Source organism: Lathyrus oleraceus, chromosome 1, assembly GCF_024323335.1.
Source record: "Lathyrus oleraceus cultivar Zhongwan6 chromosome 1, CAAS_Psat_ZW6_1.0, whole genome shotgun sequence".
Classification (NCBI taxonomy): domain Eukaryota; kingdom Viridiplantae; phylum Streptophyta; class Magnoliopsida; order Fabales; family Fabaceae; genus Lathyrus; species Lathyrus oleraceus.
The window spans coordinates 81,662,140-81,677,489 of NC_066579.1; the positions used below are offsets into that span (position 1 = coordinate 81,662,140).

General features: G+C 32.2%; 1 non-coding gene across 1 annotated transcript; it reads left to right on the plus strand.

The window, feature by feature from the left end:
• Nucleotides 1-1,089: 1,089 nt before the first annotated feature.
• Nucleotides 1,090-1,196, plus strand: LOC127116300 (small nucleolar RNA R71). Its single transcript, XR_007801255.1, has one exon. It is a non-coding gene; the product is annotated as a small nucleolar RNA R71 (small nucleolar RNA).
• The last annotated feature ends 14,154 nt before the right edge of the window (nucleotides 1,197-15,350 follow it).

A 15,350-nucleotide genomic window follows, 5' to 3' on the forward strand; every position in this document is an offset into this window, starting at 1 on the left:
TTTTAGGAGCTCGATGAATTTCTTAAATTAACCCTCATTCTTGGTTTTGGCTAGTCTTTAAGGGTATGGTATCTTCGATTTATACGGAGGTGGAGGTACATAAGGTTTCTCTTTCTCAATGACATCCTTATTAGTGATAGTCTCTTCCTCTTCAGCTATTGTTTGTCTTACTTGACTCTCATTAGTAACCGTTTCAGGTTCTTCCTCTACTCTCTTATACATCATAGGGTTTTCAACTCTCGTGTCTACTGGTCCATCTAACTATGCCCCATATCATAGTGTGATAGCATTTGCGTAACCCTTAGGATTTGGTTGAGGTTGTCCTAGAAATGTGCCAGTTGGAGCAACAATGGTTGCGTGTTGTTGGGAAACTTGAGATATTTGAGTCTCCAACATCTTGTTATGCGTAGACATGGTTTTAAACCTATTTGTGATTTGTTTTACTAGCTCGTTAGTATGAATGTTTTGATTCATGAACTCTTTGTTCTGTTAGGTTTGGGATGCAATGAAATTTTCTATCATAAGTTTTATGTTTGACTTTCTAGGAGTAGGAGGAGCAGTAACAGTTCCCTTTTGATAACTTGAAGGGTTTGTTGGTGGAGGACATGGCACAAATAATGTGTTATTGTTCTTGTAAGAAAAGTTGGGATGATTCCTCCATCCAGGATTATAGGTATTGGAATAAGGATTTCCTTGTGCATAATTGACATGGTATGATGTAGTTCCAGTCAAGATTTGGAAATCAGTTACCATATGTCCTTGGACTCCACAAATTTTGCAGTTTGGGACTACAGGAACAACAATGGTTGGAGTGGTTATAGTTAAGTTGTCGATCTTTTGGGTAAGTGCCTCGACTTTAGCATTTAGATGATCAAATCCACTGACTTCGAACATTCCTCATTTCTGTTAGGTTTCCTCAACTTGAACTTTTTAGTTCCCCATTGGTAAAGTTATGAGCCATGTTTTCGATAAGTTGGTAGGCTTCCTCGAAGGACTTGTTCATTAAGGCTCTGCCAACAACAACATCTATACTCATTCTGGTGTTGTAGTAGACCATTGTAGAAAGTATGAATGATAAGTCATTATTCTAATTCGTGATGAGGACATAGTCTTATCATATCTTTATATCTTTCTCATGCATCAAAAACTGATTCTCATTCAGTTTGTTTAAATATAGTTATATGATTTCTTAATACTACCGTTTTGCTTGGTGGAAAATATCTGGCTAAGAATATCCTCTTGAGTTCATTTCAAGTTGTGATTGAGTTCGCGAGTAGAGACTGTAGCCATGCTCTGGATCTATCTCTTATGAAAATGGAAATAAACGTAGTCTAATGGCTTCTGGATTTGCACCACTGCTCTTTAATGTGTCAGCATATTGTACAAACACTGATAAATGAAAATTTGAGTCATTAGTAGGATTTTCAGAGAACTGGTTCTGTTATACAATTTGCACCTGAGGTAGTTTTAGTTCGAAAGAGTTTGCCTGGATTACAGGTGGAGTAATGCTTGAGTACGGTTCGTCCTGAGATGGAATTGCATAGTCCTTGAGTGGACGGTTATCAGTTTCAAGTGAATGTAATGCTCAATTTTAGGGATCAGTTATTCTAACTTCTCTTTGTTAAAGCGAGTGTTGGATATATAAATGATAAAAATAAAATAAATAGCTTTAATCTATACGATGCAACAATTGGGTTACAATGTTGACTAAATAAAAGTCCCCTGCAACGGTGCCAAAAACTTGATATGCTGACTCGAGTGGTAGCTTATCCTCAAACGCACGGACTTTTCTCAAAGTAATACAAAAGATATCGAACCCATAGAGACTTTAGGTCAACTTAACCTCTATCTACTATTGTTATGTAAATTTAAGGCTGACCGATTTTTGTTTGAGAAGGGGAATATAATTAAAGTTTGTTACTGTAAAAAATTAAAAGCGAGACCGAAATGTAATTTTCAATCACTCGTCTAGGACTCAATAAATATTTGGCATTTATTTTTGGTTTTTGAAATAATTTTCGGAAGAAATTATTAACTTATAAACACTGCTCACTTTCTCGCAACCTGTGTTATGTTTCCAAACCGTAAAAGTCATGTTGTCGCTCCACAAATTACAATTTCAAAACAATTTTTGAAAACTAATAATTCCTAATTAACAACTAAAGTGTTGCCATTGTTTTTAGAAATTAAATCCAATTTTTATGATTGGATGGTTGGTCTCACACTGTCGCATTGTTGACTATTATCGGAGTGTTTTCTCTTTCGCACAAAATTTTTTAATTTAATATTAAAAATCAGAACCGAAAAAATAAACTAATATTAAAATTATACACCAATTTGATTTACTGAGTCCCGTTGGAATGATTGTCCTTACATTTGGATTCTAGGAATTTTAACTGAACATAATTGAAACAAAATTCATATCATTATTATTATTATTACTGCGGAATAGAAACATAAACATGATAATTTTATGTTTATTCAAGGTAGTACTACAAACTAGCATGCAAAATATATATATATATATATATATATATATATATATATATATATATATATATATATATATATATATATATATATATATACTAACAAGTGATGATGATAAGTGAAACTTATAAACAAAAACAATTGGAAAGGGTTGAACAATGAAAAACAAAAAAAACAATGTTAAAACTTGAAATAAATAAATGCGTGAAGTTTAAGAAGAAAATACTTACGGGAAATAAATGTAGTTCGGGAAATTAAATCGGAAAAACTTGAAAAAATATGTTGGAATTGAATTGACGGAAATGCCTAAATAGTAATTGATCCAAGTATAAGCTCAAAACTCTGAAAACTATGGTGTACTAACTCTCTGGGATGAACAATTTAACACTTTACAAACTGAATTTTTCTACATACTTAACTTTAAAATAAAACTTGGATTCCCTAAAACCTAAAAGCTAAAAAAATATATATAGTGTTGTAAATAATGAAGTGATGAAGAATTCGTGTAGAGATCAATTGAAAAAAAGGTGAGAGAGTGGGAGAAACTCAGTCATGCAACTGCTAAAAATTCGGGCACGAAGTCCATGGCGTTTGCCATGAGTTCAATGTGGGTGCGTGATAACTGAGGGGCCATGGTAAGCGCCACGCCCTGTGGCAAACGCCACATGTAAAAAAACGTCACTCATGAAGTGTTTAATACTTATGTGCTATTTTCTCCACTTTGGGACCAATTTTGCTTTACTTTATCTCATGAAAAATCCAAATGGGGAATCTCTACAACACAAATAAAATACAAGGTCACCGCATTAGGTAAGCCTATAGGCGAAATGCATGAGGAGTCTCTTTCATATGAAGCATAATGAAACCATTGGCGAAATACAAAAGAGATTCACCCATCTCATTAACCTGTTGAATGCATTAGGTAAGCCTATTTCCAGTGAATTTGTTACTAATAAAGTGTTGAGATATCTTAATAGAGAATGATAACCCAAGGTCAACATTATTAAAGAGGCGAATTGTAACATATCAAATTTTTACCTAAGATATTATTTATAATTTTGCTTATTAAAAATTTGCAACTGTTTTTTTTAATTCATTTTTGAAAATTAAATATTTATAAAGTAGAATATTTATAATAATTTGAAAATAATAGTTTAAAAAATTTATTTATTAAGTGTTAAAAAGAATACAATAAAAATGATAAAAATTGTGTATCACAATGATTTATTTATTACATAAAATACTAAAATTACAAAATCTCTATTTACCCTCATTCGCGCTTCAAGCACACATTCAATCACAATTTTCTTCTAGAGTACCTAACATGTTAATTGTAAAGGGTCAATTTCCTTATCCACGTTGAATCACACTCACCATAAAAAATGTCATAAAACAATGACGAAACACTTCATCTATCAAAATATGATTATTAGTCTTTTCTTTTTCTTATTAAGGATAATTTTTGCGTACTGTATATGAAATGAAATGTGACCAAAACCATTATATGAGATATATATGATTTGAGATATTAATGATATGGGACACTAATGATCCGGATAAAAAAACTTATTCCAATGGGAAAAACTGCCACACAGGCTCCTGTCACAAAGACCGAAAAGCATCAATGTAAAACTCATTCCAATGGGAGAAACTGTCACACGGGCTCCTGGCACAAAGGCCGAAAGCGTCAAATTTGGCACAAAGGCTTATGCCACAAATGCCCGAAAAGCATCAAACTTGTCTAAAAGACATGACATAATGACTCGTCTATACACATCTTATATGATGCATGTCTCAAGAAACTTGCCACAAAAGCATACCAGAGTGACTCATATATTCATTTTTATTTATTTGTATTTCCTTGGATCTAAACACATCCTCCATATAAGTATTATATTTTTTTTTTATTATTCACACATACTTGAACCTCGTGACAATATAGATATACAACTAGGAATATAAATAACAATATCAAGGTTATGTACATATAAGAAAATAAAAATTGAATAGAACATATCCTGTGAATAGAATACCACATAACATAAATGGTGTGATATTAAATTTTCTTGTTTTTTTTTATATCATGAGCAAGCCCAACTAAGTAAGAGTACCCACTAGTAACAAAAACATTGACTATTTGAAAGCAAAACCATTTCACAAAACTAAACGACTTTCCTAAAGCAACTCTTGATGTCAACCAATAACCATATACAAATATGCCTAATAAAAAAATAAAAAAACTAATTAAATAAAAATAATCATTAGCATTAGACTGATATTAACATATAGCAATAAAAAAATTCCAATAAACAGAAAAATATAATGAAGAAATTAAACACAAATAACAATATAATATATAAATGTGAATCAAATCAAGAAATATTTTATTATTATTATTAGGAAAATGTTTCATCAGTATTTTACAACACGTTCTTATGTAGTATGAGTGTATGAAAAAAAAAACCTTACCTCATGATTTCTTTCGGTAACATTATTCTTGACATCCTACAAATAAGAGTTTCAATGACGTCAAAATGTATAAAAAGTAACGGTGAAAGGAAAGACTGCCCAATTTGTTTGTCTTTCTCTCTCTCTCTCGTGGAGTTGGAAAATTTTAGATTTTACACGTGGAATTGAAAGTGTGAGATATGATATGAGTGAGTGTGTATTTATAGAGTTGAAAGTTGAGAGGAAAGATAGACAATAATGAAAATAAGTTGTAGAGGGTCAGATAATAGTGATTTTAATCGCGACTTTTGAATGGAAGGGATGAGTATAGTTTTATTTAATTCATTTTTCATTAAATCAAATTTATTTCTAGAAACTAAAACCCATTAATCAGAAATTTATCATTTCACTTATTGAAAAATCTTACGATACATCCATATTCTAAGCTACCAATTATCATTGTAATGATTACTTATCATTGTAAAAATTTTAATTCATTATTGTTATTTTTTTTCACTTACCATGAAATTTTATCATTCTCCCACATATATTAAAGTTAATTTATAAAATAACAAGAACATAGTATTACTAAATTTTTAGATAATTTAATTTTCCTTAAACTAATTATTTCTATCTAATCACACTAAATTAATCAATTTAAATAATTAAATTAAAATATGTAATTCTAATTAATTAATTAAAAATCACATAAACTAAATTTTAAATAAATATTTATTTACTAAAGTTGAATACAGTAAAATATCCTTAACTCTGACAATATGGCAAACTAAATTTTAAATCTCGGTGGAGAAAGATATCCATTACAATATAATTAAAATATTCAAACAACAAGAATATTTTTTTACTCTCAATATTCGTTATTAAATCCATTAAACATATTAGAAAATCATAAAATATAATAAACATAAAATAAAGAAAAGTAATAAAAATAATAACACTTATCCAAATAATCATTTATAAAATAAATGTTGAAACTTAGAAGATAACTATAAAGGATTTAAAATATATCTATGCACATAAGAAAATCAATAAACAAAAATAAATAGATATAATTTATTAAAATGATATATAGAATTTGTATAAAAATTTCGGGATGTTACACGAATGATCTTAAGGTACTTAATCTCACTACTTTGTTTTGCGAATTGGAAGAACATGAGCATGAACTCACTTGTTTGGAAAAACACAAAAAAGAGCATGAGAAGCTGGTAAAGAAGGATAAAGGAAAAGACAAGGTTGAAGAGAAGAAGTATATTTCTCTAAAGACTTAAATCTCAAAGTCCTCACATATTGAGCAAGGTGATTGTGAAAGAAAAGATGAAAAGTATTCCGATGAAGAAGATATGAGTTTTTTCATCAAAAAGTTCAATAAATAAATGTGGAAGCATGGAGATAAGTACTCGAAAAAGAACCAAAGTAAATACATAAGACTATCTAACTCCTCAAAGGAAGGTGAGAATAGGAAGGGTAATCTAGAAGTTCATGTTATAATTGTCGTAAAGTGGGTCATTATAGACCAAAGTGTCCAATGAAAAAGAAAGATAATGAGAAAGGTCATCACAAGAAATCTATCAAGCCTAGAATAGCATATGTTGCTTGGGAAAGTGAGAGTGGTTCCTCAAGTGATGAAAGTTCAACTTCAAGTGTAGAATCGGCCTGTATTTTCCTCATAGCAAACAAAAAGAAGAAAAAGGTTGTAAGTCACTCTAAGCTTGAATATACTCACAACTTATCTTATTCTCAATTATAATAATCTTTTGAAAATCTATAAAGACAATCCATAGATGCTTTCAAAATATTAACTTCAAACAAACTAATATTTTTCACTTAGAAGATAAAATTTTGGAAAATGAAAAAAAAAGGAAGCTCTTAGGCTATCTATGCTATATATTTTAAAATATAAGAGTGAGGATGACAAACCTCCATGGTTTGGTTGTGAAACTTATCACATTTAGAAAAAAGAGTCAAGAACTCTTAAAGCTAAGTTGGATAAAGCTTTCAACCTAAGGTTACTTTGTCTATTGACACTTCTAAATATGATATGCCTTCTCATAATCCTTATAGAAGGTATAATTTTGTTGAAAAAAGTCCTAATAGAAAAAGCTCATATTCTCATAACTTGTATTGTCATTATTGTTGCAAAAAGGGTCATACTATTGCAAAGTGAAATTTTAGGAGACTTTATGTTCCTAAAGGAGCCTTTCAATGCTTACCTAAATGAAACCTAGGTTTCATTAATCATCAAGAACCCAATTATGATTGGGTACCTATAATTATTCATTGATCTTGCAGGATAAATGTCTTGACTTTATGTGGAGAGTATATGATCTCATTTATGGAGGCTCAAGACATAATATGGGCGACATCTCCTCTTTGTTTTGACTATGTGGAAGATAAGATGGATTGTGTTACCAAGGAGGTTAACTTTTAGTGTTCCTTTTAATTGGTAAAATTGTGTTGATTATTATTAATGTTTTCTATCTGATAAGTGTCGGAAAAGGTATTGTGTTTAATGATGTAAGTTTTTCTTCGAAAAGACATACTTAAGTTTATCAAATAAGGGATTAATCAACCTAAGATTATAAAACATTAGGAGGAGAAAGATAATTGTCATGATTGAACAAGATATAGAGTCCAATTATAAGGATGATCGTCAAGTCAATGAGTCTCTTGGATACATTTTTAATTGCAACTTCAAGTACTTGTGCAAAGGGAAAAGTGGTGAGAGCGTTTGTTTTTCATTTAAGTTTGTGGCACGCTTTACATTCATTCCAACTTTCATATGAGAGTTCCTTGTGGAATTCAAGTGCATCCTCCGTCATTTGTATGGTGAGGAAATATCGTTTCAATCCTTTTCTTGCTTTGTAAGTATGTTCTTCTTTTCCCTATTTATTCCTCAAAGGTATGTGAAATTGTTTGTATGATATAAGTGTTCACTTCTAAAAAGATCAAACGTGACCATTGTGTGTTTTCATTTTACATGTTTATAATGGCCTTATTCTAAATGTCTTCACATTTGATCTATATCTTTTACCATTTCATGCATGCATTTATGTGTTTTCATATTATTATCTTTCAAATCATTAAAAAAACAATCATATGCATAAGCCTCTCATCAATTAGTCATGCATGAGTCAAATTGAGACCTCCAAAATCACTCCAAATTCATAAATGTCATATTTTTCAAGTTTTGTACATTATGTGTCGACACGTGATTTGTATAGGTCGACACATAAAATCATATTTTTGAAAAATTCAAAATTCCTTCAGTATGTGTCGACACATAATTTTTTTTTTGAATTCTTTGGTATTTGCTTCAATATATGATGAGACATGACATTGATAGGTCGACACATGTGTTCAGAGGTCAACCTATAACCTTATATTTGGTCAATTTCTTTTCATTTACTTTCCTCTCATACATGCACCTAAATCCTAAAATCTCTTAACTTCATCTTGAACCTTGAAACTCATTCAATTTACATTAAATCTTGTTTTTTTCTTTCATCCCATATCATTAACATTCTTGTTTTCATCAATCACTTGCTTTATTCATCAATTTCTCTCATTTTCCCTTCAAAACCCTATTTCACCCTAACTCACAAAACTAGGAATTATCACTTGTTTGTGTCTTATCTTCACTTTTTTGTGTGTTTCATAGATTATGTGTCTTGTTTGAGTGTGTGGGTATTCATAAATCTCTCATACTCATTCACTTTTCATTCAAACATTTCATCAAACACTTAGAGTGCACACTTTATTTCAATTATTTCCATGGCTCATAAGCTCTCTAAGACTAAGGGCGATGCCAAAGGCAAAGGTAAGGCGAATTCATCCTCTGCTACTGTGGAAACACCACTTTCATTGGTTTCTAGAAGGTGTGCTGAAGATTTTGAAGAAAAAAATAAACATAGGATTATGGTGAAACAATATGTGTGGAAGGCAAGTGTGATTGCAGGTTTGGACATCTCTATAGTGGTTGTAATTTTTGCACATCAGCATATTAACTATTTTCTGTAGCTTGGTCAAGACTACAATAAAGACCTCATTCGTATCTTTTACTCTGGGTTGCATGATATGAAGGGTTCTTGCTTCAAGTTCACTATTGGTAATGTTGTCTATGACATTACTGATAATCTTTGGAAATCACTTTTTGGTATAACTATTGTTAATGATGATAATGAAGTTGATTTGTTGGTAACAGATCTCCATACTCATGTTCACTTTAAGTGGAACGTTCATGTGAACAAGCTACTTAAAGCTCATCGTGATGAATATTTTTATGATGCCATTACCACTAGGGAGTTGAAAATGGTCCATAGAATTATATTATGGTTAGTCTCTCATGTCTTGCGTCCTAAAAATGGCGGATTCTCTAGAATTGATTTTTCTAAAATTCATCTTGTATACGTTTTATTGAATAAAATCAAGATCGACTGGCTTTATATCTCATCTCTCGTGTGTTCTCTATCAAATATTGCAACAAAGGAACATCCTTTTGCTAAGTCTTCATGATAACTAAAATTCTGAATTACTTCAAAATCGACATGCCTAATCCCACATACAAATCTCCTGAATTTGTTCAAGAGTTTTCTCAATGAACCCTTACTAACTTGGGGTGTTTTGGGGACATAAATCGTCTAGCATATTACTTTGTGCAGGTAAGAATGGTAGGAAAATATACAACTTTGATGATCCTGTTGAGTTTGGTGATGAAGTAGCTGAAGATCATATGGATGATGAGCAGCCTATGGGAGTTCCTCATGATGTTCTTGAGGGAGATGTTGTAATGCAAGATGCTCCTCATGGAGATGATTATGGTAATGGTTTTGGTACTGGTTTTGTTGTTACTTCCTCTATTATGACAATGCTTTAAAATATGCAATTGAGGCAAGACGAAAGGTATTTAAGGGATTTTCGAAGGAGAGATTCCTTTGAATCTGTACAAATTGAGCAGTCTTGTCTGATGCGGAGCATATGACTAGTCAGGATGCTAACTTTGAGGCCTTTGCTTCATATGTTACAGAGAGTCTTATGTCGATGAGGAATGAGATGGACGCGAATCATGTCGCTACTATTTCTAGAATCAACCACATGATTGCAGCTCATAATGAAAACCATCATCATTATGCTCAGTTTTATAGAGAGATGTGTGATTTCCTGGATTTTCATTATGGGAATGATGGTCAAGGATGGCATAGGGCATACAGACCAATTCCTAGGGGTTGTGGAAGAAGACGAAGTGCTGATTGGATAAAGTGTTGTGATATGTCATGAATTGTGTCTCTTGGTCTCATGTTTCGTTATGCATTTTGTTGAGTCATAATTTGAGACCTCATTCATTGTTCCTTTTGTCTGGTTTATTTTGCTTTGGTTATGTATTAACAATATTACTTACTCATTTGAACTTATGACAATGGTTGTGTATTATGTCTACTGTTTTATATGATTAATGTGTGATGTTAGTTTGTTTATTAATATTGTGTATTTTCATGTATAATGAGTATGTGTGAGTGCACGTCTTATCTTTTCAACTGCCTATGTATCGTATATCATATATGTGATCTGATAATGCTAATAGCTTGCTTGGTTTCTCTTTGATGTTGTCAAAGAGGAAGAAGTATATGAAGTTATGATGCATACATTCAGGGGGATCCTTTCATGGACACGAAACACATCGTCTAAAGTTTTTCCATCATAAAAAAGGGGGATTATTGTAGCGGGGTATTCGTTACCTTATGGTTTATTGACTAAACCAAAAGTAAGCATACAATTCGGGTTCCCACCTCACTTTTATTTGTCCAAAGGAAAGGCTAAAAAGCGAACAAAAGCCAAGTAAGAAGTTTTATCAAATCAAAAAATAATAAAAATGTCAGAGATCTAGGTAAGGGGGTTGGTTATGAAATGGGAAGGTTTTACGCACCCAAAACATCCTTAATAATCTAAGGGAACCCTTTTTGCAAATGTGTGTTGTAGGTTGGTATTTGTGAAAATATGTGCAAAAGATTGGAGAGATGAGAAGAGAATATACATTATATTTACAATTTTGTTGTTTGAATGGGTGAACCCATTGCCTACGTACCATCACAAAGGTAGGATCAAAACCTCGTAGTTCGGGGTAAAAATCTCAAAGATTGGTGAATTGATTTAATCAAAAGCCTTAAGGTCTTTTGTTATCAAAGGGAGAAAACTCAACCTAAACCAACAATCCACCATGTGAGGAGAGCTTCAACATACTAGTGAGGGGTTAACCCTATAATAAGTATGGAAGACTTATAGTCCAATCACTAAGGATAAGGTGAGGTTTACATCAACCACTATGATAACTCAAACCTATGGGTAATGTTTATGAAAAGTTTTTAACAAAGGTGGCCATTGGAACCACAAAATCAACTTGAAGTGGGTTATACTTACAAGTTAGATTTATTTACAAAAAGAAGTCAAAGTTGAATTAAGGTTTATTCACAATGAGTATTAATGAAAAGATTTTGAAAAGTCAAAGGCATAAGGCCTAGGTTTCTAATTTGAAAACAATGTCAAAGTTTGCACAAAGAGAGTTTGGCTTGGGTTAGAGTGGAGAGAAGAAGAGAAGGTCTAGTCCTAAAGCATACAAAGATAAGAGAAGAGATAAAACCCTTGGAGTCCCTTTTCTTGAAATCATAAAGATGATTCAAGATGCTCATTTCCTTTGGACTTAGCAATCACTCAAGCAATCAAACAAATATTTAGATTTAAGCTCCTAGGATCTCCATTTGGCTTGTCTCTCTTAACTTGGCTACTCATGACAATGGCCCTTCTTACTATCTCAAGGTGGAATCCCTATCACACAAGAGCAAACATCAAAAAGTTCACAACACAATAAGAGGAATGGACAAAGAATAAGTTTAGATTAGGGGTCCTTTGAAGTCAACTTTAAGATTTAGAATTCTAAAGGCATGAGGCCTAGTTGCTCTTCAACAAATTTAGCATTCTAAAGGCATGAGGCCTAGTTGCTCTTGAACTCCTTTAAGCATGGGTAAGACCCTAATTCTAAGTCCTTTCTCCTTTTTGCATTGGGTTCACACAACAAAGACAAAACAACCACAAGGCAACAATTGTATTATATACAATAATGAGCTCAAATGAGCAAAAGGAAAATGACGTAAACATAAAATATGTGCTCAAGTGAGCAAAGGGAAAAGCAATATGAATAAATGAGCAAGAAAGTAAATTGCATTAAGTAAATTGCAAGAAATTAAATGCTCAAATTAAAGTTAGTAGTTAGTATGGTTAATGCTAGTGTGTCATAAGACAATTTAGCGCTATGTTAAGCAATCGTAAGTGGACTAATGTAGTAGTCACACCTATCTGAGGTCGGTCAATAAAACTATAGGCAAATAAACACAAGTTAGAGATCATGATTAGTAAGCCAAGCTCCTACAACTTGTCATGCCAAAAGAAAAGAGGAAAGGCCTTTTATGGACTTTAGGTTTTTTGCTTGATCAAGAAGCAACCTATCTTGGACACAAAGCAACTCACTTGATCTTGGATCAAGTTGAGTTTGATTTGGATCAAAGAAGGTTAAACCTCTCATATGTCAAGACCAACCATAATACATTAACTCATTGGCCAAAATAAAAAAAAGAATTGAGATGAAGATGAAATGAATAAAAAGAGAGTTCAAATGTCAAATACAATTGGTCAAAAGTGAATCAAATCATCATCAACCAATGCTAAACAGAAGAGAAATGAAGATTAGAAGTCAACAAGTCAAACATATTTTTTTGGTATTTTTGGAATTAAAATAAATGCAAAATTAAAATGGACAAAATATGGTCAAACCTCAAATTCAATTCAAATCAACTTAAACAAGTCCAATTAAATTCTCATAGGTCTAACATGGTCAAACAAGGTTTGACAAATTTTCTCAATAATTTTTGAAACCAGAAACTATTTTAAAACAATTAAAAACAATAAAAATAACATAATATGAATTAAAATCTCAAATCAATTAAGAAATTGTGAGACTATTTTTCATTGACTCATCGTGATCCATATGTGTTAAGAAAATATTTTTGGATTTTTCAGATATCAAAAAGTATTTAAATGAATTAAAAACTAATAAAAACCAAATAATTCACAAAAAATATTAAATAAAGTCATAAAAATAATTAAAAATCAAAATATGAAACTAGATTTTTCAAGAAAAATTTTGTCATTGGTCTCATATTTTTGTGGCTTCAAATAAAATATTTATGAATTTTTGAAAATAAAATGAATTAAGTGAAATTAAAACAGAAATAAGAAAAAGCAAAAATCCAGCGCCCTTGGATGTCTCATTAATTGACATGGCACACATCATGTGACTCAGAGGCACGGACACACCATGATCCTTAGTCAAACGCGCCACAAATGGAATTAAAATAAGTCAGCCAAATGAAGGGACACGATTAAAACGTTTTACCATCATCCAATGGCCTGGAAGCTCCCACGTGGGGATGGTGGTGGAAACCACCATCTTCTCCGGCCAACTAACAGTTTCCGGCCACCACGCGCAGGTTTTTGAAACTTAATGAAAATAAGCAAGCAAGGTATCAAAATGAAGCTAGGGTGATGTACATCACCCCTGTAACCTTGGATCTTCCTCAATGTTTCTATTTAGAGAGAAACCAGAAGTTGAAGATCATGGTGTGTGATCTGAAATGTCACAATTCATGAAATTAAGACCAGCACTGGCCTGCCTCTTGCTCGAGGACTTCAGAAAACAGTTCAAACTCAAGCAATTCACATTGCATAGCAAGATCCAGATCGAAATAGTTTGATGATATACCTCTGAAATGGAGCTTTAAACAGCACGATCTCTTCAAGCTTTTGATCCAAATTTGAATTGGAGATGTGATGATGATGCAAGGCTAAGGAATTAAGACTTGAAGTTCAACTAAGGATGTTGAAATTCAAGCTTGAAATTGAGAAATGAAAACTGAAATTCCTTTGAGTGAGGGTGAGGTTTCAATCCAGCAGAGTTTTAGATCTCCTTCAGGTTGTCATTTGAATGAGGAAGAGCTTCTATTTATAGCTGAGCTTGAGGCAATGAGGTGATTTGCTCGTGTGCGTGAAGATTGGACCTTCCATGCATGGGCCTGTCCAGGCGCTTGCAAAGCCCAAGGTTGAATGGAAATGCATGCTGAAGTCATATTGAAGTGAATTGGATGTGCACAAGGCCTGGCATTTTCTTGCATTTCAAGTTATGATGTGAATTACCAAAATGCACATAAACATTCATCTCTTTGAAAGTCCCACATGGAGAATCCAAAAATAGTCATATGAGTAATGGTTGGAAAGCTCTTGACATAAGAAATAAAAGTTATGTTGGGGAAAAATCCATTTGAAGTTTAGAAATTTATGAAAACTGGCTTTGAAGCTTGGGGTACAAAACATGTCTAGGTCCCCTTTGAATTTTTTTGCCAAAACCAAGCAACTTCAAGCCCTTCTGTTTCAATGATGGAAGCTTCAAATGGAAAAACCTTCAACATAAAAGTTGTATATCTTTTCAAGGTGATAAATTTAGACTTAAATTTTGCATCATTTGGATTTTTAATGAGAAAGTTATTGGCACTTGAAGTTGGACATTTTTCAAATTCAATGGTTTTGGTCCAAAGTGACCTATAATGTTTTGTATTATCACATGTGTTTCTTTTAGGATTATGAAATTTTGTCCAACATAACAATTTAAGTAGACATCATAATATTTCTAATTCAATTGGTCTCACATCAAAATAATAAAAAATAAGGAAGTTAAGTCTTTGGGAAGTTGACCCAAAATTAGGGTTTCAGTCAAAATGACCTATAATGTTTTGAAATGAATGATGACCTTCCAAGTTTCAAATGGATTTTTGATGAACATGAAAGGTTTTAATATAGTTCTTAAGAACATGTTTTTTCTTGGGGTCATCTTCATTTGACAAACACGTCACAATTTGTGTCTCAGGGATCCTCAGTTTAGTCAGATGACTTGACTGGTCAACTTCTCAAGGCCAAACTTCAAATCTTGATGAATGATTGAGGATACTCACATAGGCTCATATATGCATAAAATAATGAGTGAAAGAACTTCCCTTGATTGAATTTGATCCTAGGTTGAGGTTGCTTCATGAGCAAGGCATAGTCAATGCACAGTTGAATTAGGGTTTCCTTGGGAAACAAGCCTCAAGCCCTTTGGGTTATCTTGATCAAATTGGCAAATTGAGATACTTGGGAGACATATATGATGATTAGGAGCTTTGTGGAACATTTTCATGCTTTTTCTCATCTTCATCTACATGATCACTTGAGCTTCAAAACAAAAGAGTTAGTGACATATTTTTTGTGATTTTGGCTAGTAAACAAAATAATAAAAGGAATAATATACAATG